The sequence below is a fragment of the Phasianus colchicus genome, chromosome 9, assembly GCF_987193195.1.
Source record: "Phasianus colchicus chromosome 9, bPhaCol1.hap1.1, whole genome shotgun sequence".
NCBI classification, from domain to species: domain Eukaryota; kingdom Metazoa; phylum Chordata; class Aves; order Galliformes; family Phasianidae; genus Phasianus; species Phasianus colchicus.
Window position 1 is genome coordinate 29,460,638 of NC_143444.1, and position 25,457 is coordinate 29,486,094.

A 25,457-nucleotide genomic window follows, 5' to 3' on the forward strand; every position below is an offset into this window, starting at 1 on the left:
AGGCTCTCGTCAAATGAATTTGCCATATCTTCTGGGAAATGCACCATTTGGAAGATAAAATCTCCCACCACTCCACCACCACCGCCACCATTCAGAAGATTAAAAAACCCCGCCAACTCTGTTGTGTGCCTTTTGTGCCCACTAGAGGAATGTAAAACCATTATATTTAAGTATCATAATGGCCAACATATGCTTTTTCTTAGAAATGACACCACCATCTGGATTAAGTTCTCCTGATCATTTCAGACAATGTTACGATTATTATTTTTTTTCCCTTCAGGACAAAGAACTGCCCAGAAACCAACCACAGTCGCAGATGGGGAATTTTTGCTTTTTCCTTTTCCACCGCCGGCAACCTTGAGGAACGCAATGAACTCTTTATACAAACCTACACCACTTGATTCCACTTGCTATTCGATCACAAAAGCCTACCTGGATACACCCCAACACTAAGCTTGCAAGACTCCCATTGCCTTTGGCCGTATAACTTCACTATTGCAGTTAATAAAGTATGTAATTACTGTAATGACAAAATTACGTTGTGTTCCTGTTTGCAGCGGTCTCTTACACAACTGGTCATTAAATACTGCACGGGAAATGCAAGCTTAACCCTTCTGCTTGCGGAGTGCTTTTGAGCACACCAGCGTGCCAAGGGGAGGTTTGCTCACCTGAGTGGCTCCTTCCCGGCCTCATGGCTATTGTCATGGATAGAGGGGACCTTCTGGGCCACCACATCCAACCGTCTGTGTCTGGGAATGGGCACGCCGGGATAATTGATGTGCTCAATCTGACCATGCACAGGTGGCACGGAGACGGCGTACAGCAGCTTCTCGGGTTTGCTAGTGCCATCTGTTGCCACAGGAACATCTGTCGTCAAGGTCACCCTGTCACCCTCTGTTAAAGTTACAGGTTTGGCGAGTAGAACAATGTCACCTAAAAAAAAAAAAAAAAAAAAAAAAAAAGAATAAAAGGGAAACCAATGGGAGAGAAATGAAAAAGGGGAATATTCCTTTTTTTTTGCATCCCAGACATCAGCCTTCTGCCTCGGGGAACAAGAAGAGGAGGGAGCAAAAGCATGGTGAGGAGCAATAAAGAAAGAATTTCACCAAAATACCTGAGGAAAATGTTTTCATTTTACATTTTAGAGACATTTACAACAGAGCTCTAACATTTGTTTTCTAATATGCCCCATTATGAGTCTCACAAAGCGAAATCACAGTTTTATCTAATCCCAGGCTGGGTGAGCTTATAGAGGAATACACGTATTTATCTGGCTGCATGATTTCTCCAAAATATTGAAGCCAGCTTTGATTTTCTATTCGGGGAGAGAGAATGACCCAGTTGTTTAGAAAGAACAATTATGTTAATAGATCCAAATGAGCCAATGGCCAGAATGCGTTAATGAACTAAGCATTAAGCACGGGCACTGTGTTTTAAGCCGATAGTGATGCTGTAACCTCAGCAACAGAGGTTCTGGCTCCATTAGATTTATTTATGAAGAGCTCCACCGCATCGCCCAAGGACCAGTGCAATTTTCCCTTTTATAAAGCAGTAGGCACAGAAAATTAAAGCTGCTAGAAAATTGATCAACTGGTCTTCTCCAAAGAGGAATCTAGATGATTTACCTCATCCTAACTTCTTCATCCTTTTCTATTATAACTCTCTTTGGTTTTAAAGACATCTGAATTGGAGTGGCAGCAAAACAGCTGGTCATGAGGTGCAAGAAAACTGTTTGGGTCACCCAAACTACAGCCTGGGCTCAGGAGACTTCAGCTTCCACTGCAGCACAATAGCCAAAGGCAGGGGCATGAACAAACGTTTTATCTGAGGATGTTGCAAAAGCAGGAGAATGACATCAACCAGCTCCTGCTGCTGTTGACCAACCTGCAACCTGCAACAAGAAGTCACAACAATGGCACTTGTACATGGACTCCACAGGAGCCTTTTTCTGTTTTTTGCCTTCTTGATGCATTGCCAACTGGCTTTCAGAAACAACAGGTTCCCATTAAATGTAGAAGGTTACAAGCAATATCTGAGAACTGTGTTTGTCAGAGTTTGGGGTTTTTAAAGCTTATTTCTCCAGTAAAATCTGCACTAATTTAGGTGCTTTTCAACCCTGTTTGATAGTTAACCTTGGATATTAACCCCTTTAATACCAATTCTCCTATGCAGCTAATGTGGCAAATGAAACCCATGAATGAGATCTGATACATTCAAGAAGTGACAAATAGCAGAGGAAATTATTCTAAGGACATGATAGTAATTCATAATATATTAGCCAGCTTGCCCTCATATAGAAAAAAATGTTAACTGTGCTTGAGAAAAATCATCCAAATGAAAAATTGTCAAATCCTTCACCAGCGCAATAAGCATCAGCAAAACTCACCAGTTCGGAGAAGTTATGGCACTGGAAAAGTAATTTATGCTGTGTTGGAAAAGTTGGGGGCTCTGACATGTTGGTTGCATCTGTGAAGGACTATAAATCTGTATGGGATCTCAAAGAACAGGGTCTTGTCAGATCATTTTCATTTCCAAGGAGGAAAGCAGAAGAGAGAACTTAGAAAGGGAAGGATGAGACGACAGTGTCAGAAGCAGCCAGGGACACAGGACATCAACCTGCAGCACATTTTGCTCAGCGGTTGCACAAGTCCATGCCAACGATAAGCAGAAACAGTGCTTCGTGTTCACTTTTTAATAGAAAATTCAAACAAACAAGATAAAGTAAGGAGGAAACAGGAATATGCAAATGCAATTAAACCAAGATCATTTTTGCCCATGTGGAAAAGGGCCAAGTTCCAAGCTTGGGAATATTTTGATACAGTTTTCAGAGTCCTGGCAGGGGACAGTGACATTCACCCAGGCTGTCCCTTATAGAAAGGCTCTCTACTCCTGCCGTCACACTGCTGCATTGCCCCATGACTGATGGCCATGACCAGGCACCCACCAAGTCTAAACACACCAAGACCTTTATAAAACTGGGGGTTTGACCTTTGCTGCCCCATCAGATGTGCTCCAGAGAGGTGCAATGATGGGAGTCGACCCCACAACACATGACATGGAGAAGACCTCCCAATTACACCTCCAACACTGACATACATCCTGATTTTTGGGTAGTCCTGCGCAGAGCCAGGAGCAGGACTTGATGTTTCTTGTGGGTCCCTTCCAACTCAGGATATTCTATGATTCTGTAATTCTGCTTTCTATTTGTTTCCTTTTCTCAGCCAGATCCTGAAAACAGTGAGGATACGCTCCGCTAAGGGGCTGCGACACACAACAATAGGACACGTAGATGTGGAGCTGCTCATCTAGCAGCAACGATTGGCCTTAATATGTTCATTTTTTTTTCGATGCTAGAAAAAAACTCTCTCTGATTTAAAGGAAAACCAGGCTTCCCACTGTGGCGATGGGTGAGCCCCGCACCCAGCTGCGCCCCAAGCACCCCAGCATCCCCCGCAGGCTCCTGGAGCCGCTCAGGCTTTGGATTTGCTTCCTTGCACGTCGTGGGCTTGAGAGCCTGACTTGAAATATAACGTTAGTGGGTTTGCGGTAAAAGCGGCAGAGAGGATAGGATGACAAGCGGGGCAGAGGGGACTGATGGAAAGCAGGTGTGGAGGAGGAAGATAGGAGGAGGAGAAAGAGGAAAACACGACTGAGTAAGTAAACGCAATGCTATTATACATATTGAAAAGAGCACCCATATATAGAGCACCCACCTGTGCTCACTTCTTTTGAACATTGCTTTTTTAATACACAGCAAGAGATGGGCTTATAACTGAACTCCAACATGCAGCAAGGAGGGCTGCGGGGTGGGTGCTCCCCAGTTGATCAGCTCGGCACTGGTGGCACTGGGAGGGGTGGAACAGGGGGGATCAGGCATATAGATATGGAGAAGGGCTCATTTTCTGGCTATAAGAGGATGCTGTATATTTATATCCGTACGTGCACACACAAATATAGAAGAGAGCAATGGCTCATGTAGCTCAGGAGATACACAGGTGGAGCCTGTTTGCTCAATTCCTGCACTGAGTACAGCCTTCTTCCCTTCAGTGCTAAAATATAGTACAGGAGAAAGTATTCCTCCTTGTGGGGGGGAAGGAGATGCCTAGGGAGACAGAGAGCAAACAACGGGGCAATTCTAGTGCCTGATGCTGCCTGGGGAGGTGGGGGCTGCTCCCTCCCTCCATGCATCTGCACACGCTCACACCATCCCGATTCCATGAGGCTCTGCCTAGTTTTTACTACATTTTTCCTTGATTGTACATATTATTGTCTCATTAACTGCAAAGCTTTCCAGGGCACTGAAAAGGAGAGAGCATTAAAATACACCGAAAAGTCCTGGAGCTCAATTAACACACACCAGGGGGTCCGAGGGGAGGGGAAGTGGGGGGTTTCAGCTCCAATTATAAAAGGCAAACTTATCTCTCTCTCTCTCTTTTTTTTTTTTTTTTTTTTTGTAATATCAGCTAATTAGACTTTGACAACCAATTAGCAGATTTTTAGCTTTGCTGAGAATCAAGTTAGCGCCGAGAAAGTAGGAGGCAAGGAAACCAAACACGCAAAGCCCTCCTCTCCTACCACTGCTTTAGGGCTGCCCCAAACACCAACCCCATCCAGCGGGGCCAGGCCTTGCTCGGGATGGATGAACACATCCATGCAGGTGGAAGTGGGGTGCATGGCTCTGCCTGCAAAGTGGAGCTCGCCGGGACTCCCACTGAGCTGCAAAGCGGAGGAGCTCTCATCAGCCTCCTCGCAAGGTGACGTTTTAACTTTTAATAACCTTCTCGCTAATTTTCTTTTCTTTTTTTTTTTTTTTTTTTTTTCCTACCAACCATGAAGTACCCAGATGATTATTTAGGATTAATGGATTATCAAAAGTGCCAGTTGGCACGCTCCTAGTAAAAAGGAAAAAAAAAAAAAAATTAAAAAAAAAAAAAGTGTAACAAATGCAGCTGTTTACTAATAAATAAAGCCTCAGCTGTAACAGAAATAAATTAGATGCATTTAATTGGTCGACTGCAAACCTCCTCTCTTTATTACAATGCTGCTTCTTGTTATTTTATGATGTCAGGGTACATGGCAGACTGACAGAGTGTTTATGAATCACAGTTTGCAGATGGCACTCCTGGTTTTTCGGCAGTTATGAGCACAAGTAGCATGAGGACTCAATAGAGGGTTTTTGCCAGGGAGGACCCCCTGAGAATTAGCTGCCTTCATTTCTCTGGTGCCAATCTCACCCTGACAGCAGCACTATTTCACAAAACCTACATTCAATAAATTACACCCGCCTGGCAAGAACTTGGAAATATTTAACACTCTGAGGACACCAGTGTCTCAATTTGATTTCTATTCATTTCCAGAGGACGCGAGGCGCTGCTTGGAACAGACGTCGTTTGTGTGCACCCGCCTGTGTTTTCCCCCCCAGCTAAAGAAAAAATAATAATAATAATAATGGTCTCTGCAGCCAGGAATATCTCACCCTGCCTTCAGAATGATTTCAGGTCTCCCGAGGACAGTTTACGGTCTCGTGCCCTGGTCCTCCCGCGCTGCCCTGACTAATGACAGCTTTGTAATCCAGTTGGGAAATAATCTCACATCACTGCACTCAGAGCTTGTGAGCTGTAAAACTTCTGGATTGAACTCCTTCTCCTGGTCACTCCAGCGAGCTGCAAGCAAATGCATGAGGGATGTGGTCATAATTGTCAACAGATTTGTAAATTTGTGTCATTAGTTATGCGCATAATGGATTTTATTCTAATGAGCTTGTTCATAAGAATGCCAGGAGGACTTGGCCCCTTTGGAGGAAATAAACTACAAACTTTGCCCATGCATTTTAAAACACGTCAGTGACACATACAGGGGGAAAAACAACGTTTCCTCTCCTTTCAGAGCACTGCAGCGCTCACTTAAGTGAACCTGAAGCAATAAGCCGCCACTCCTTTCTCCACTGGAAGCTCCTTCCCTACCTTTGCTGGTGTTTCTCCCATATACACAGACACTGGCAGCTGGGAGCTTGTTTTTTCTACCCACCAAGTTAAAAAAAAGCTGGAAACCATCACAAATCTTTGGGCTAAAGGTACCAGTGTGGAAATATCACAGCAGCCCTTGTCCATGCCCTCCTGAATGAGGGCATCCCCTATATTTGGGGATGCAACACTGCCCGAGCCTCAAAGCCAGGCAGAACTGCTGGTCCCTCCTCTGAGCCCTGGGTGTGGGGACCTCTCTGCAAGGCCTGTGGAGGAGCAGAAAAACTAGTTGGTATTAAATCAATTTTTACTGTATCTATTACCATTAAATCTATTCTTATTCAATCCAGTTATAGCATCAGATTTGTTCTCCTGAGACAAAGGATGAAGCTTTTAAGCCTGTCTTTGGGGAAATCTACTCCTGCTTTTCTTAGAAACAACCTGGATATTTTTATTGAATGCATGAGCTGAGTGAGAAAGCAGACAAGCCCATGGAAACCTGCCGGCACCTTTGCCAAAAAGATGTTCTCTGCGTGCCCAGTGGAGCCCTCTTCTCCTGCTCTCCCTCCTCTCTCTCTCTGATCCTGCTTTTCAGCCAACCACATATAAAAATCTTCGGCATGTGCCAAGTACTACAGATGGGTCCATTGTAGCACACCCTAATGTTCATAGCTGACACCCAGGTGTTACAGTTTGTACTTGCTCGCTAGCCAGACGGTGGCTTAGTGCCAAGGGGAAGGCACAAAGCACTCGGATACCATGCTGAAAGGCTATATAAGAGAGGCTTTAAGAGAGGGAAGAGCAGGTAAGAGGCTGTAGAAAAGCAAGAGGAGGCTTGTCCATATTTTCTTGACTGCAGTGTATTCCAGGATGAAACACTGTCAAAGCCTTCTGTCCCCATAAAGCTTTGATTTATTACTGGATTACATCCCAGCATTTCCTCTCCTCTGACCTTGCCCACAAGCAGAACATCTTGTTTCAAACCTACTGCTGATCTGTGAGTTATTTCAGGGCTGGCCATCAATATAGGCACGGGCGAAGGGAGAGCTGCTGGTTTCAGCCATGCTTGGCACGCCTGGGCTGAGGGTTTGCATGAGGAGCTCCTGAAACCACAGCGAAGCATTGCCTGCATGCAGCCAAGTTGACCTAAGAGCATTTCAATAGCTGGAAAGGGTTAACACCAGGATCCTATTTTCCCTTCCATTTTCCCCTCCCAGGAGCCTACTCCCTTTCCAGCCTAATTTCCTTCAGTTTAATTAATTTTCAGTAATCACCCGTCTAGACACCATGAGCAGCAGCCTCACACCCCAGGTGACACAGCAACGACAGGCAAAGGGACACAGCATGGACCAGCCCCTGGGCGAACCCTTCACCGCTGCAAGAAGGCATAGGCATCAACAACAAAAATCCCTCCTCAGCCTTATTATTAGTAGTATTTTTTTGCAGAACAAATGGTTTTCAGGATTCAGGTGCAGGGAGCCTCTCCACCATCTGGCTGGCGGGGCTCCCCAGCTGTCTGCAGCGGGTGCGTTTGGAGCTGCACGTACAATGCTTCGGGATGCGCCAAACCTGCAGCACATGTGGAGAGCAAGTGTGCAGCACCGGCTTGCTCCAGAAAGCTGGGAAGAGGCCAAGTGCGTGCTATAAGGTCCTGCATGACACAGAGCTTGTGGCCCAAGCAGGGCTCCTGGAGGCTGGGCAGCCCTTGATGGCATTCTCACAGGTGCTGGTGACACCCGCAGCTGCCTTGTGGCCCCAGCACAACCATTCCGCTGCTCTGGGTGAATCCAGGAGTTCTCAGCTCGCAGAGAACAGTAGAGATCTCAAGGAAACCCACGTAAAGGGTAAAGTACACAGGGTGTGTAGAACTGCAGTGCTCCAAGGACAGAGCTTGGTGCTGTCCCTGCAGCATGGAGGACAAGAGATGGATAAAACAATACACTACAACTGCATATTTTTCAATCCAGAACCAGCAAAACCCCACCAGTGAAGCACCTTCTAAGGGCTGCCACCCTCGCTGCTGCTTTTTGGATCTGTCCTCTCCCACATTAATACTGATCCATTTGCACCCCAGTCCTCGCTGTGCCATTTACTTGGTATGAACATCCCAGAGCACACCAGGTGATCAAAGCAGAGACACCAACCACCAGTCATGGTGGCTGCTGCTACCAAGGGACTCTTGATCAATTTCTGGTCATATAAAAAGCACGTATTTAAAAACACAGAAAATTGGGCCAAGAGATAGCCAGAAAACTCTTAATATAATCTCTCTTTCAGCCAGCACAGAATGAAAAAGAATACTAATGAAGCTTTTTGACAGAAAGGACAGCTAGTTCATGCATGCATTAGTGAGCCGCCATGGTATGCGAAAAGAAGCCGTCCTCTCATTTGGGTGTAGAAAATCACTGCTAAAATCTCTCTCCCTTGGCCCAGAGTGAGACACAGCACTGGTGTTTACCAAGCACAGTGTGATCTTCGAACCCTTCACATCTAACCCACACAACCTAGGCTTTCAGATCTGCACCACAAAACCTTCCTCAGAGCATCGCTTCCTTCCTCATCCAACATGAAGCACTTCAAGGGTTTCTTGGTTGGGCATTCACTTCACCACAGAACTGTTTGAGTTGGAAGGACCTTTAAAGACCAGCTGATCCCACTTTCTTACAATGAACAGGGACACCCACAGCTCCACTGGGTGCTCAGAGCCCCGTCCAGCCTGACCACAGGTGTCTGCAGGGATGGGGCACCCATCACCTCTTGGGCCAACCAGTGCTTCATTGCCCTCACAGCGTCACCCTGTTTGTCAAGGTTTGGAATAACACCAAACCAGGACCTGCAGCCTCCTTGTAGCACTGTATGGCAGCCCAGGTGGAATGAAGCTGTCCTCAGCAGCCCACAGCAGTTTCCAGTTTCTGATCATTATGCTGTATTTACCGAAACAAACTTTGTCAGGGAAGACCACCTGACTCTTGTGTGTGTGATCCCAACAAAAAAAGCAAAACAAAACAAATGAAATCCACACGACAGAGCACATTAAAGTCTATTTGGGTGTTACAAGCTACGTTTCCTAATGCACTCAGGATGCCAGAAAAATGGAAGTTCACTTTTACAGTCACTTCCCTCCCCTCTGGTGCTCCCCCCTTCCCCTTCACTTCAGTAGATTATGTGAGACTCATTACTTTTTATAACTCTGAACAAAAAATCATAATCGTACTGGTACTTATTAATATTATGCAATGACATAATGCCATTTGGGGAGGTGTCGCACAAAGAGGCTGACTTTTACTGGCTTCTGATGGCAGGGCTCTCCACTTTACATTCTGTTTTATGTAAGCCTCCTCAGAATTTATTGCCCACTGAGGATTTCTCAAGTTGCTTAATTATAAAAGGAAGAAGACAGCACAGTGGCTTAGCAAACCGATATAAAAGTCAGCTGAAAGGTGTCACTGAGAGAAGGGTGGTGGAAGGAGATATGGCAAAAAGCAGTTGTACGAGTGTTTGAGGGGCTGAGCTTTCCATGTGTGCTGCTGAGGGATGCTGTATGGCATCCACCTCACTCTGATGACTTTGGGTGTGCTGGGTGAGCTCCAGCTGGGGCAGGATGGAGCTTATGGGCACTTCTGAAGTCCAAGAAGAAGAAGGAGAAAGCCTGCAAGGGACCTACCTGAATGCAGGAGGATGTTTTAGCTTTGCACAGCAGCTTCCAAGAAGTTGAAACAAACCAAAACAAGGAATGGACACTGGTGAAAAAACAAACAGTGGCAGTCACTTCCCAGTTAGCAGCTGCACTGAATTCACTGAGAACAGTGATAACAATGCTGAGTAAGGATAATTAAAATACATGCATGTGCTGCAGGAATGATTATTTAAAGATGTTATTTTGGTCTCTTTTACACTGCTTGGTGCTTGGCCCATGAACGTGTCCAAAAGAGGCAGATCTGGCTGGAAAAACCAAATGCTGTTCAGTATTTTCCCTGCTACATTTTCACATCTCAGAGAAAACTGTGGAAGTGAGGGATCTGTACCTAAGATTCTGTAGTTTGTGTGACCATCGCCTGCTCAGCATGACACCATGGGTCTCACTTCTCTTGGCAGCCATACAGGGCTCGTGCTTTCATATGGATGAAGCATTTCTGAGCAGCTTCTCCAATTTATTAAGCATGAACAGGCTCTTCTTAGCATCAAGCAGACAGAATTTTAAAAAAACATTTCAACAAATATGCTACTGTGGGACTGGAACAGAAAACTTTGCCTCTTGCAAGCATGAGATTTTTCTCTTATGATGTCCTTTGGCTTTACAGCTCTTTGCAGAAGAACACATTCCCAGCAACACAGCCAAGAGAGAACTGGTGAAAGTGGCACCTTTCCTGCCCCTCAACAAAAGGGCTTCATTTGTTCCATGAACTAAGACAGGCATGAACAGCATTTAAGAGATGAAGCTTGCCTCTGATGGATTAGAAAATCATGGAATGGCTTGGGTTGGAAGGGAGCTCAAAGGGATCATGCAGTTCTACCCCTCGTGCTGTGGGCTGGGTTGCCAAGCAATACATCAGGCAGTAGATCAGGTGCCCAGGGCCCTGAAAACCTCCAGGGATGGGGCATCTACAACCTCTCTGCGTGGTCTGTGCCAGCACCTCAAAAAAATAACATGGAAATTACATAAGGTTAAACAAGTGGTGTCTCCATGGGGTTGCTCCAGTAGGAAGGAGTGACCCTACAACAGAAGCCATTTGAGGGAAACTGCAAGAAATGGGGGAAAGTAAGGAAAGACACGATAGGCAAGGAAAACAACAACAAAGGGAGCAGGCTGAGAAGGGTAAAGAAAATATAGCTGTGGGCACAACTCCTGCGAGGAGGGCAGGAGGAGGCTGGCAGTGTTTCCTCAAGCCCAGAGGGGCTGGAAGCCCTATGGAAACGCTGCTAGGAGCAGGGACACGTGCCCATTTTGCAGCTTCTCCTTGTTTACTGCTTCTATGAAATTTTTCACAATGCACACGTAGCACTCTGGGAATGAAGCCAAAGCCCTTTCAAAGGGGTGAGCTTCGATGCCCCTGCACCGAGAGCTCCAGACAGAGCCAACCTGTGCTGAGTTTTCTGCTTTCCCCTGCAGAAGGGAGCCCAGCAAAGGGCCCCAGCAATCCAGGCAGATGTCTTACTGCACGCATGCACTGATTTATGCCTCAAAATGAAAGCTTGCACCAACCTTCGCAACTGGAATCCACAAAGTATTTTGTGACCAAACAGCTTTCCTTTGCTCTGATAATCGGGATTCAGACCTTGCCAGAGTCAGATCTGGAGACATTTTCTGTTTCAAAAGAGGAAAAAAATAGAGAAAAATAACACAAAGAGTTTGAATTTCTAAAAGTATTACACTACTTCTTCTGCCAGTTTCTAGAAGGAAGAAATTCACATGGGGAGTAGATGGCTTTCATTTTGAAAAAAGTACACAATAAAAAGAATAATAATAGCCACAGTAACAACCAGCAACTATGAAAAATATAAACGCGACATTGCAGCTAATTGGATCTAAATTTAACATTGATATGAGTGGAATATTTTTGTATTTCACAGAAGTTTGAGAAGTTTGCTTTCTCTTTGAGACAAAAATTTAATTTTTCAAATCCCCAAAGTTCTTGTGGGATGAGAAGAAAACTTATTTTTAGCTCTGCAAAGTATTTCTGGGTGTCGAGGAGACGTTGCTACCATCACCGTGCAGAGAGGGCACAGAAGTATTGGTCTCACTGATGCTCTTCCCCCTATGGCTTGTGGAAATCATTTAAAGGGTCTACAAAAGGCAAGCAGCAAAATCAATATTTTAATTCTTGTGGGATTTTTTTTGTTGTTTGTTCTGTTTTTTTAGGCCGTGTCTGACATTACAGGAGAGATTCAGAAGCTCCACCAGCTTTTATTTTATTTTTTTTAACTTGTGACTTCTTAAGAGGAGAGACCTTAATTAGGCCAAAATGAGTGTTACAGCCATGAAATGAGTGAAATCACATCTCCCACATCCTGGCCTCACAGCAGGACCCCAGGCCAAGAGCTCTGGCTCTCTTGGAAGGAATGTGAGCATTAACACTGCTTTCAATGGGCTTTGGACCTTAAATATTAAAAAAAAAAAAAAAAAAAATGCACAACATGTTCTTTCCAACATGATTCACTGCTAAAAGTAGATTACAGGAAATGGAGAAGGAATACAGCAGGAAACAGGAGAAGGTCCTAGAGTGTAAAAAAAAGAACAGCCTTGGCCTCATTGAAGACAACCAGACAAGCAATCCTACACTCTGAGACTGCAAAACAGCTATTTGTGCACAAATAGCTTTTGCTGGGGGGTACTGAGGGGCTCCTTGCAGTCCTGCACTATGTGGCAGCCTGTGTAGCCTTGCTACCAGCCAGTTTTTGGAGAAAACAGATGAGAAGAAAGCACAATCTCTGCACTGGGAGCAGGCTTGCAGATGCTGCTGAGGAGATGGGTTGCTTTCACATATTTCATTTTTTCTTCCTAAGTCTTTATGCCCTGAATGTCACTTAGATAGCTAACCTGGAAAGATGAGGGATTTCATTGTTGACTGGCATGATGTAGATGTAAAGCGTCCCTTGGACTGTGCGCTTGCCATCTGTCAGCTGTGCAGTAAGACTATCCTCTAGGCTTTCTGTGTCATCATGCATGTATGGCAGCATCCGTCCTAAGGGAAAGAGGGGGAGATCAAAACGAAAATCCTGGGTCCTCTAAAAACTCAGGACTCAGTGATCATATTATTTATGAAAAAGGCACCCCGGCTCTCCCTGTAATTTCAGATGTAAGTCCTGCTCTCTAAGCACCATGGATCTGGTGTCCTGGAAAGCCCAACCCTCTTCCACTGAAATAAACCCTTGCTGCTGCAGTGCTGATGCTCAGCGTTACAGCAGGACCTGTGTGATCCCACACAACTCACAGCCAACACTGTCACCCAAACTGATAGCTGAGGAACCCTCAGGAGAAGGTTTTGGTATTATTCTTCCATGGCAGACCAGCTGGCAGCTCAGGTCCCTCCCCAGAGGTAAAGGCTGAGCCATGGGAGCAAAGTGATGAGGAAATGTGGGATCAGGTTGCTTGTAGGAAGGGCTTAACTGGAAGTGGGACAGTCATCAGCCTGAATGCATGCAGGTAAACAATCCAGAGTTTGCTGAACCTTCACTGCTTGAACACACTGGGAAAAAGTGTTCTGAAGTTTGACTGCAAAAGAATTAAAGGAAAAAATATTACTAGACATAATTAGCTTCATCCAATAAAGGTTATTCTGGACAGCTAGCAAGAGATATGGAACAAAACAATCTTCACTACTTTGTTTTCTCCAAAGATTTTAAAGACATCTTATAAAAGCAGCACTTCCCTTAGGTATCCCCAAAGAACACATTGCCAATTGCAGGTGGTGTCATCTTCTGAACCCACCAGGCATCCACCAGCTCCAGCCCAGTCCTTCCAGCCTCATCTACCGTTAGATGGGGATGTTAGGATTATGGAATGTCATCTCTGGTGGCCCTGCTCACAGCTGACCTGTGTCACCAGCAGCCTGGACACAAGTGGGCTTCCATCAACCAGCAGTAAGACACACCACCTCCCACAGATAGATATTTTTTTGTTTCTTCCACAAAATAAGTATTTATGGAAAATGCATTTACATAACTAAAAAGATCCATTCAGCTGTTGAGTCTTTGTTGAGGAGAGGAAATCGCAGTAATTAACAACAAACTTTCCAGAGGTTTCTTACACCTGCTTTCTATCTTGCTTCGAGCAGCTCATACAGTCTGAACACCGAGTGGCCGTGCTGTGTGCAGGACCTGACATTCAGTGCTTTGCAATCCCAGGGCACATCCAGAGCACCCTGCAGCATCACAACCAAAACAGACAGGGGGTAGGGGGCCCTCCTCACATCTGCATCCCACAGCCTGCATGCAGCCCCAGCCCCAAAAAGCCTCACCTTCTTGCAGAGCTCAGCCTGCAGAATCGACCAGCTGGATTTTTTTTTTTTTTTTTTTTCATTTCAGCACTGGCTTTTCAAATTTACAAAACACACCCTTTGCATTAACGCCAGCCGTTCACTTCTCAGCTCAAACCCAAACCGTTTGGAGGCTGTTGGGGTGCCAAATCGCCCCCAGCCCGCAGCCGCTTCCTCTCTCTGCTCCCGCACCACTTCACATGCATGCTGCCCAGATGCCAAGCTGCGGAAGGAATTTTTTTTTCTTCTTCTGTTTTTTTTTTTTTCTTCCCCTGCTGCATCTGGCTCCTGCACAGGGTCTGCAGGCAGCGGTGCTGGCAGCTGGCACATGCCTTGGGTGGCTCCTGGGCTCCAGCTTCGCCGTGCTGCTGCTTCCGAGATGGGGCAGGGGGACAGCCAAGTTCCCCCGGCAGTTCTTGGGGTGAAAAAGCAGGAAAGAGAAAGAAAAAGAAGAAAAAAGAAAGAAAGAAAGAAAGGAAGGAAAGGAAGATGAAAAAATAAAAGGGAGGTGGTGGTGGTGAAAAGGGGCTGTTGGCACTTTGGCAACTTCGGCTGTTGGCTTGGGCACAAACCATCGCACGTGTGCCGGGCCTCACGTCCCTTTGGGGAGGCAGCCGGCCACTCTTGGCGTGGGGCTGGGGAAGCTGCCGAGGCCGGGGCTCGCTGCAGTGAGCCGTGGCTCCCAGCAGAGGCCATCCGCAGCCCGCACAAGCGGCCGCCCGCAGCCCCGCGGAGCCCCCGGCGCCGAACTCCCGGCCTCGTCCGGCGGGCAGCGGGGCTGGGGCTGCGCCGAGCTTCTCGCCTTGTGCTGGCGGCCCCGTCGTGCTCTACGAGAGAAAAGCAAAGAATAAAGGGTGCTGAAGGAAAGCCCGAGTCCCCTCCCTCAGACCTTGCTTGCGCTCAGCGGGGAAAGGCTGTGAACGTTGTGGTGCTCAGCACTTTGTGCTACCATCACACTTGGGCCAGCATCGCTTTTCGTATCAGAGAGGCTGAAGATGGAGGAGCTCAGCGGGACCATGAGGTCTGCAGCACAGTGCTGTTACCCACGGGTTGCCTTTCCTTTGCCTGCCGAGAGGAAACATGCACAGGTTGAGATTTCTGGGAAGGTTAAACTAGAACTGTTCCATGCAGAGCCGTGGGATGCAGGAGGTGTTTGGGCAAAAATATTTCCCAGCAGACCTTCTCTGCCTTTCTCATAAAAATGTTAAAGCTTACATGGAAGCGAACGCTTCCCTTCTGGTTTTTGGAGGCCAAAAAAGGGACCTATCCTGTAAACAAACTTCAGACAGGCAGAGGGGAAGAACGGCTTCTGCTGCTGCCCTCGCTGTGTCCACTGCTCCTGGATTTGCTTTCCCTTCTTTCACCCACAGACTGCTCTGTATCATCATTATCGAAACCTTCATTCGCAATATACGTTTTTTTCCTACTCACAGCATATGCTCACTGGAAAAAAAAAAAAAAAAGTACTGCGTGTAGCCCCATTGCAGGATCTTTTTTTTGCACTTCAATCTAGTCTATAATGTACGATAGAGCGCCAACGCTTTCATTGACATATAGCTTGTTCACTTGAATGTCACGGGAAAGCAAACAAACGCATCTGAACAACGCAGATAGCTGGTTATATGGCTAATCTGGCACGTTGCTTTGGTTTCGTAAATAAATTAGTTCAATCTCTTGAACGGGAAGAGAAACATGAAGCAGTGATCTCAATACAACTGCTGCCCTTCGTTACCAAGAGGGCCTTGCTCAATTAGAAACACCATTTGTTTTGATTACAGATTATCTGTGAGTAGAACCAAACCCTACCCAAATCAAACCCTACCCTTAGTGCTTTGCTGGAGCAAGGACTCGTATATAAAGGACCACATTTGGAGGCAGTTTCTGACCAAAACATCAAACAGTGATGTGAAGGCTGAGGGCTGGATGGAGCACAGGGCACAGACCAACACAACACCAATTCCTGTTAGTTTGGGGCTGCCAGCTCACCCTGATGGCATACCAAGCTTTAGCACATGTTCTGCCTGGGAATAAAATGCAGGATTTTCTTTCTTCCCTTTTTCCTTCCTTCTGGGTTGATATAGCTCATTAAAGATTTAAGATTTCAATTAAAGAATCACTTTGGTGAAAAACAAACAAGCAGCCCAACAAAAGTTAATATCCATCCTTACAACAGGAGGTGGGTTCAGAGCAGCCATGCTCTTCACACACATCAGAATGAGTTCAAACATGAGCAGAAATAGCCAGAAAGGCATCTGAGGTGTGTGACGTATAAAAAAATACATGAAGTGTTTAAATCAAAATAAATACAATTGCCACAAAAAGAAAAAAAAGAAAAAAAAAAAAGATAAAAAAAGAAAAGAAGTGTTTGAAATTATTATTTTAAAATAAAGCATTTCAGCTGTTATTTGGAATCATAAAAATTGAGCCTTTCATAAAATAGCCAGGCAAGATGGCAAAATAAATATTTAGATCCTACAGAAGCACTTCTGCCTTTGACTTTCCTGTTAGCCAGACAACAGCAGCAGATTTTTGGTCACCTATCAGCCCATTTGCTCTGTTGCAGAGGGGTAAGCTGGTGATCAGCTTGGTGCTTTGAAAACTCAGTTCCAACGTCCTTCCCTGAGCCACCTCACACAGTTCTGGACCCTCTCCTCAACCTTCTTCTTTTTCTGGAAATGGGGAGGATGACACTTCCCTTCCTGCACACTGGATGGAAGAGTGAAATGAAGATGGTGGTGCAGAGGGAATGGGATCCCAAGGGCTGTTCAGGTAAATCGAGGCAGCTCCATGAGCAGGCTAAGTAGTCCAACTCTTTGTTGGCCTGAAATCACAAAATTAAACAGCTTGACATATGAGCAGATGAAAACTCTGGAGCAGTTTGGTTGTACTGGGTTGGTAGGAAGGCAAAGCGTTCCACCTGAGGAGGTCATTTCCTTGGTCATAAAGTTCCTATTTATGGAACTTCTTTTAGCATTTCTTAGGGGATTGCCTACCATGAATGCTGCTAAAATTGCGTGTTCAGCAGGGGGGAAAGCCATGCCTCCAAAAGCTTGGGAGAACTGAAGGAAGAGAAATTGTCTCACCTTGAACGTCAAGCAAAACACAGACAGTTCTTGTAGTGATGGAAAAATTCATTGTCAAAGGCTGGTCCAAGCAAGGTGGGTGGACTTGTTAGCAGGACTTTGGAGCACTGTCACCTGTTAGCTTGGAAATCAGACCCCTGCATAGACGTGAAGGACAGAATTTCTCTGATTAACATTTATTTGACTGAGACATTTCTTTGAGTAAAACATCCAATCCCAAAATGAAAGCTTTCTTAAAAAAAAACCAAAACAAAACAAACAACAAACCAACAAACCAATGCACACTGCATCTGTTACACCCCATACTTAGCAATTCTGGAAGATAAAAATGTGCTTTATTTTGTCCCATATATGTCCCAGTTCATATATGGTCTATTTCAAGAGATACAAGCCCTTGCTCATAGTTTTCATAATCTTTCAAGCAATTTATGTGGAATTTGTCCTAAAGTAGCCAGATTCTGCACTCAGCATTCAGGATACTGAGAACATGATCCCACAGCACTGAACTTGGCACATTTTATGTCTCTAGCATCAGCAGAAGCAGGCATTAATCTCATACAAATTGTGGAAGAGATGTTCTGGCCTTCTAGAAGAGGAACTTCATGGGCATTTCAAGTGCAACACAATTTTAAAGGAGGCAGAGGTTATATGCACTCTCTGCAAATTAAATGTGTTTGAAGATCCAAGCAGAGCAAGTTGGGCAAATATCTCCCCATGAGATTCACAGAGCACCCGGTGGAATTTCAAAAAGCAACTCGTCAGAGTTTTCTGATGTGAGCAATTGCAAGAAGGCACCAGTCTGACCAATGGAAGTCAGGATGCCCTGCCAGCACACTCTTCAGCTACAGCACAAGTCCTGCTTGACTTGCCAGATGATTCAAAGAGACAGAGAACAGATCATGCTCTTCGTAAGTGAAGACCGCATTCTGTCCTCAGAATAATTCTTTAAATAAAAGTGGTATGGGTGGACAGAAGAGAAAAAAATACTCAGATCTCTCTTAGATCTTGTTGAATGGCAACAGTAGGTGGGTGCTTGAGTGCTCTCTCCACATACACAGAGCAGATACTCTGGCTTGCTGCTTGCAAAATTTATCTGCTGTTTCATCCTGAGCTGCTGTACTGCACATCCCAATAGTTTCTTCCCAGCCCTGCTGAAGCAGGAGAGATCCATCCAGGAAAGGGAAACCCAACCATCATCTCTTTTGTGCAACAAACTGGCTACAAAAACAGCTTAAAATCTGACCATAAGGCAATAAACATTTGCAATTGTCCATGACTAAGCTATAGATTTTATTTATGAAACAACCTGCCAAACCATTTCAGACAAAGGAAAGAGGGAGCTGGGAGTTCCTGGCTCCTGGCCCTGCTCTTGGTCCTGTACCCCAGTCCCATTTGTCCTTGTGACAAATACAAATAAACTGTTACAGAAATAACAGCAGGCTTAGAAGTTGTCAGAGAAGGTCCCTGTGCACCCTCAGGATGCTGTGGCAATGTCAGACACATATTTTCAGTAACTCTTATGCCAGTGCCCTTCGTCACCGCAAAGCACTCCAGCATTCTCCCAGCCATTCAGTGCTGGCATTTCAAAGGACACAGCTTGTTCAGGATCAAATACACAGCAGTTGTTGCCCTTTCTATTTAGGCCTTAAGCCCTGAATCAACAGTAAGAATCCTGGACATGGGAAAATACAGCTCTGACAAACACATAATTTAATTAAATAGACTGACATTGTTTAGGCAACAGCCCTTCCCTCTGATCCATCTCTCTCAGAACTCTTTGTCTTAATATTATGGTCTACTTGAAACACTTGAGCTCATGAATGGATTAAAGAGAGTCTCATTTGTTTTATTTATTATTTTTACTGCTGTGCTTGTCTTTTTACAAACGGGAGGCACAGCCCTCATTTAGAATTCACTGGAACATGCACATTCTTTCCTCCTCCTCTGCCCGGAGAGGGGGGGAAAAACAATAACAAAAAGATCACAACTGCTTCAAAAGTACAAAAACTCTTGGGTAATTTGTCATCAGCGTTTACAGATGAACAAAAACAGCTTTAGAACGCAATCACTTCAAAACCTAGATAGGATACACACTTGCTGTGACAGTAAATCTGGGGATTCTTTAAAAAGAGCAAGTATTTCACCCAATTGCTTTTTGTTCAAAATCTTGAGAAAGAGTCAACGTTGTGTATTTACCTTCTGGTATTCTCATTAAGTTCAGGCTTTGATTGTAAAGCGTAGGCCCTTGCACTCCCCCTAAGGTTGATCTCAGCGTTGTAATATCTCACTGTATTTGTTGTGTACCCCCTTGAAATGCATCAATGATGCATTATATCAGCAAGGACTCAAGCTCCCATTTATCTTCAAATAGTTCACAATCCGCTGCAGCATATTCTCAGTTGCAATTTTTGCTTTTAAGTTTGGCCACCATGTGTGTAGCATTAATTTCTCTGTTCACATGTAATTCATTCAGGGACTTACACCAGCTGAGAACCACATATGGAGGCCCAGATTTACAGTGCTTTTATTTTGTGCCATGGAAGCCTACAAGAAACAATTTTCTATTTGAATATTGAGTGTTTACAGAGGTCTTGTTGTTCACTAGAGACAGTGGATTATGAAATCATATTCTGCAAGAAACCCATCCAAAAAGACCTGACTGCAACTTTTATTAACTCCTCTTTGTTCCAGTGCTCACGGGGTTCTTATGGGGCAATCAAACATCGCTATTCCTCTCTCAGGGTTTGTGGTTTATTATTACTACTCACTACTTCAAAAAAAAAAAAAAAGAAAAGAAAAGAAAAGAAAAAAAAAAAAAGAATAGCCCATCCTCAGCCTGCTCCTGTTCTACCTGCTATTACATCAGCTTTGAGTAAGCAAGACATGGCAGCAGAGACAGAGATGAGGACTGGGACCTGGTCTGAACAGACCAACATGCCTGCCATAGCTTGGCTGGTGCTTATAGCTTGGTTCAGAAGATACACATGGGGATCTGTTTTGTTGAGAAACAGTCAAGAAATTATCTGTGGTGAGGGCATTTGCACCATGTAACTTACTCATGCCCCCAGCACAGGTATCTGTATCAGGAAAATAATGTTTGGGGTTCAGAATACACTTCTATGTTATTGCATTTGAGTCAGCTCCAAATGCAGATCTCCATCAGACCCTTCTGTGGCATTCATTTAGTCTTGTTTTGAGAAAATAATGACACACACTGAGTGACTAATGTCCCACATAATTAATCCTGTAGTTACTTATTTATCAAGATTTCAGTGGGAATGGAGCATTTTGTTGCAAAGCAAGAATTTCTGAACTTAAACCTAATGCTGACAGTAATCCTCGTAGCGAAGCTTCAGGTTGAAACCTCCCTGTGTCAGAGACCTGAGGAAACATCACACACCCACGGGAGAGAAGCTGGGGTGGAGATTAACCACCACAGATTCTCAGTCTCAATGGCTGCTGGAGGTAGCAGAGCTGAGTGGACATGGGATCTGGTCCCATGAAGTCTTGACAGCCTTCCTGGTGAAGGATGGGAAGTGTGAATTGACTCTAATTAGGGATTGCCCATGTGGCCTCCGATGTGTTAGTTTAAATCAAACATTAGTAACTGTCAATTTCTTCTTTCACCCAAGACCCAAATCCTGTAAACACGAGGACCGTAACAAATCCCTGAAGCAGGCTTTAGCGCACATGTATGGAAAACATACTAAACTATAAATACTGTATACCATATGGCATCAAGATTATCTAATTTCACTTCATAACTGGTGATAAAATGACCAATCAACTGACGTGCAGAACGAAATGCCAAGCCAACGATTCAGCTAGCCTTCAGACGGCTCTGAGGTCTCATCATATCCCATTGCACCCTAAAAATAAACACACACCTATTTCACTGGCACGAAGAGCATGAACATTGTGGGAATCTGGGCAGCGGGTCTGTCAGCAAAGCCAAAATTTGTTCTTGTTTCTCTGCAGGTATGCTAAAGGTGAGGATGCTTGATCAGGACACCAACAGTAGCAGAGGGAACATTTTGAACTACATTTATTTACTTATTGAAAAGGTATTTTGGAAAGGTGCTACTCATTTCTCAGATTTTCTGCATCATTCATACACCAGAGGTACATCACTATGGCTCCTAAGCTCTATTGTGATACAAACAATGGAAGAACCCCACTGTGCTTCTGTTACCACTACATCTTCATCCATTTTTTCCTCAGCAATAGAATTAATTTAATATTTGCACAAACCACAGCTCTAGTGTTCTTCTTTCCTTAATTACAGAAGGATCCTACTCCAGCAGTGAGGTATCAGCCCTCAGAAATAAAACAACAGTACTTTGAAGACCAGGATCAAAGTTATTTTTCTGTTCCTGAGTTTAACAGGATTTCATCATTTGATGAGTTCCGGGTGGAAAAGAGAGGAACCATCAAGGACCTGCTGAATGTTGTCTCTAATAGAAATCACAAAGGTGTCTGCGATGGTGCTTGAACATTAATGCTTAGGGAGAACATGGGTGATGTAATCTGCTTGGAGACACTAGAAGTCAAACAAATCTTGGAGTAATGCAAAAGATTTAAATGACAGAGTTTTAAAACGGGAATAAATAAGCATCAGCTTGTTTCAAAGTTAAACGCCAATGTCATCAGCTCTGATTTTGTGGGGGCTTAGCCCCAGAAGCAGCGAGATTGATCAGTCTCCAGATCCATTTCTCAGGAGAGTGCTGGAAAATGGCTTTGTTGGCTCGTTTAAAATTAGCTTGGGTACAGCAGTTATGAATATACTGTGCAGAAAATTGTGCACTGAATGATAAACAAATAGGTTGCTATGATTTGATGCTATTTTAATAGCTGGTGATTAACCAAATGAATGCCATGTGGTCGGGTCTGATTTGCCAAATGGTTCCTCTCTCCTACCATCCAGTCTGCTGTAAAGTAGTGCCCCATACAGCCATGTACTTTCACCATATTAAACTCCGATAAAATTTTAGAGGAATAGTAGCATACTGCAGGGTAGATACTCACGTGTATCAATGCCAGCATTTATCTTCTCAAAGCTAGCTGAGGGAAAGTCATATTGTGGAAAGATTTTGTCTTTGAGGTTCTTGGGGTTAAGTGCCTTTGGGACTTCATCAGAAACACTCCAATATTTCAAATGAATGCATGCATAAGATCCCCCATCCACCACAGACATACCTGCTGAAGAAGAAACCAGATTAACGTGAGTCTAGCTGTTCTGAACAAAGTGCAGCCTTGCCTCAGTTATCAAGAACTGGTCATCTGATGAAGCCAAGACCACACCATATTCCAAAAACAGCTTGATTTTCAATGCTGTGATAATCAGCTTGAGGACTGCTGAGATTTGGTGATAGAAGAATTTGAAACGGAGAGCCTGCAGAAGACAATGCACTATTAAAGTTAAACCAGAAGCAGAAAAGGAATCAGAGCCCTTCTTGCACACTTTGAAGTGGATTCATTTTGTGTCTGGCACCAGTCCTCTCCAGTCTGGGTCCTTTCCCAGACATCCCCATGTGAGCTACAGAGGTTGTGGCCTCAGATGTTCATCTTTGCTCCCAATAGTAGGCTATCCCGAGATAATGAGTGTGAGTGCCTTCAGCCCAGGTAGGCAAGACAGTTTATCAGAGCTGCTGCTGCCCACACCAGGGACATGGCTTCTGCACTTCAATAACAGCCATTACAGCAAAGCTTGTCCTGCCTTGTATCACTGCGTCAGAGAGACGCGTAGGATAAAGACAAGGAGATATAGATAGGGGATAGGACAAGGGGAAATGGTTTCAAAGTAAAAGAGAAGAGATTTAGATGGGATCTAAGGAAGATCCTTCCTTATTTGGACAAGGAAGGATTTTTTTTTTACAATAAGGGTGGTGAGGTGCTGGAATAGGCTGCCCAGAGAGGTGGTGGAAGCCCTGTCCCTGAAGACACCCAAGGTCAGGCTGGACAGGGCTCTGAGCACCTGATGTAGCTGGGAGTGTCCCTGTTCATTGCAGAGGACTAGATGACCTTTAAGGGTCCCTTCCAACTCAAAAGATTCTGTGATTAATAAGTCCACTTTGGCATTTTATGTCTAAGTCTTGTTCTATATACATAAGTTGGAATTTTGCCTTTTTTATTTTTTTTAGCATGGGTTGTTTTTATGGGAGAACACTCTAGTTGGCACCTTGGCACTGCCAGCAGTATGTCTCAGGTGTACAGAGCCAGTGCCTCATTGTGTCCCCTCGGGGTGCATTAATTAGCATGACTGCACTGGCTCATGTTGCTGCCCAGTTCCAACTAGTGCCAGAGGTCAAACTGTCCCCTGACTGTCACCCATTTGAGCTCTGAATAACTCTTCATGTGGACAATGCAAGTTAGCATTCCTCTTTGAGGGGAGTGATGCCAAACGAACCTCTTGCTTCTTTGCTGAGCATCTTCCTCACTCTCTGCTCACTCTGCAGAACATCTCCTTTGGATTTGACCTCAGAAGCAAAGAGGTGGGATGGTGCAGAAAAGGCTGGAGAAAGAAGAGATAAAAATAAGATGAAAAAATAAGATGAAAAACAGGTGTAAACAAAAAACTGCGGTGTCAGTACACACAGCTTAAGAAGGCTAAGTGAATGCCCTGACCCAACAGGATGTGAGGTTGTGCTGAAAGAGGGACAAAGCCTCCCACTGCTTTTACATCATGATTTTCAAGTAGTCACCTATTCTGTACTACGCTTGAACAAAAAGGATAAAGAAAATACCAACATTTCACATAAAAATTTCACTTCCTTGAGAAAATAGATTTGAAAAGGGAAAAATGGCTGAAAGAGTTTATTAACTCTGTAATTTAATGACTCTCACTCAGAATTCTCTAAGTCCTTTACAAATAATTCAGACCCAATGCCACTGCATACCTCAGCATGAATGCTGCTTTGCGTAGGCAGCTGGACATCTTGTATACTTAAAAAGAAAAAGTGCAGTTTAAAGTGCTTTGCTGAATTGCATAAAAGAGCAGATTAATTTTTGTCCCCATTCTGGGAATGATAAAATGGGGACATGGAAGGTATTAGTGTCAGTGTTATCAGAAGACTCCACGAATGGTGGTTTCTTCCACCTTTTAGGAATGACAGTCGGAAGCACTGGGCAACACCACTTTCTTCTGCTCTTGTCACCAGACAATGCTTCCTTTTTCCCCAGACAATCACAATTCCTGTGTTATTTGCATTTCATTTCTCCGTTACATGAGATAGCCGTGTTGTGTTGCTGCACAAAGAGGGGCTTTGTCTCCCAACCAAAGGCAGGCAAATAACTGGCTATTGAAATTTATAAGGAATGGAACAATGTGACAAAATGCCATGCTGCTGGAATGCTTCTGCTCAAGAGCGTGCCTGCACAGATGGAGCAGAGCCTTGTCACCAGTGACCTTGCTCGCTCTTCCGCACCAGTTGCATTTTCCAAGTTCCTTACTCCTGCTGCAGCTCTGGACCTTCCATTCTCAGTGGTATTGCAACCCGCCAGCATGCATCTCTGAACAGGAACCTCATGAGGCAATCCTTTTAAAAGAAAAAATAAAATAAAAACAAGATTAAAACGACATCACACTGATGTTGCAAAGCAAGTTATCTCTGTGTTGGTGTAGCATGATCTCCTGCCCTCCAGTGCCTGCCCATTTCAGATGTCCTCATCATCCCAGACAGAAGCTCCAGTGCTAGCAAACCACCACAGCTAGTCAGCCAGGCCTATCCAGCAGCACAACCTGAGCCACTCAGCAATTGCATTTTTCATGCAATCTGTAAGAAGTTGGGATTAGATTCCCGTTTCATCATTTTTGAGTCATTACTGACTCTACAATAAACATACATCCAAATGACAAACCAGGCCATAAAACGTCTAGGAAAGCTGAGAGCTTCCTGACACCTCCCAAAACTTCAGGCAGAGCACGCAGTGATGAACACAAGCAGCCATGAACACCACACATTCAAGCAGCTGTATGCCAGGAGAGCATCTGCACAGAGCTCAGCACTCTGTGTAGATGCCCTGGGCAGTGCAGCACAGAGAGCACCGTGCACCCAACAGTCCCTGGTTTTCCCTTAAGAGCTGAAGTGCTTTTTCAAGAGTTGTATTAAAATGCATCAAACCAGGAAAATTACTCTCAGAACACCAAGCCCCGTCTTCACCAGGTAAATTTCTATTCAGCCTGCAGCATAAGCAAAGACTGCAGGATCTACAAATTGTAATTAACTAGCTAAAGTAGGTCAGGACTGTATATCGCAGCACAGAGGTACTCTGGCTTCAATGATTTCAAATATTTTGAGAAGCAAACTGAAAACACTTAGTCAAATTAAGTGTTTTCTCTGAGCTGTCAGCATTGCCAGCATTGCCAAGATGAACAGGATAAATTGGATTAGATGCAGTCTATACGCTTCAGACCCTAATGGAAAAGGATCCAAAAT

General features: G+C 44.6%; 1 long non-coding RNA gene across 2 annotated transcripts; it reads right to left on the bottom strand.

Annotated features, from left to right (window-relative positions):
- Window positions 1-390: 390 nt before the first annotated feature.
- LOC149916910 (uncharacterized) lies at window positions 391-23,521 on the bottom strand. Of its 2 annotated transcripts, XR_016469377.1 has the most exons (9): window positions 23,429-23,521; window positions 22,048-22,218; window positions 17,023-17,159; window positions 14,829-15,004; window positions 13,072-13,176; window positions 12,502-12,646; window positions 11,167-11,268; window positions 9,628-9,703; window positions 391-933 (listed from the first exon to the last, which is right to left on the bottom strand). It is a non-coding gene; the product is annotated as an uncharacterized LOC149916910 (long non-coding RNA). The 2 variants fall into 2 exon arrangements; XR_016469376.1 differs by having other exon boundaries at window positions 13,072-15,004.
- Window positions 23,522-25,457: the final 1,936 nt, after the last annotated feature.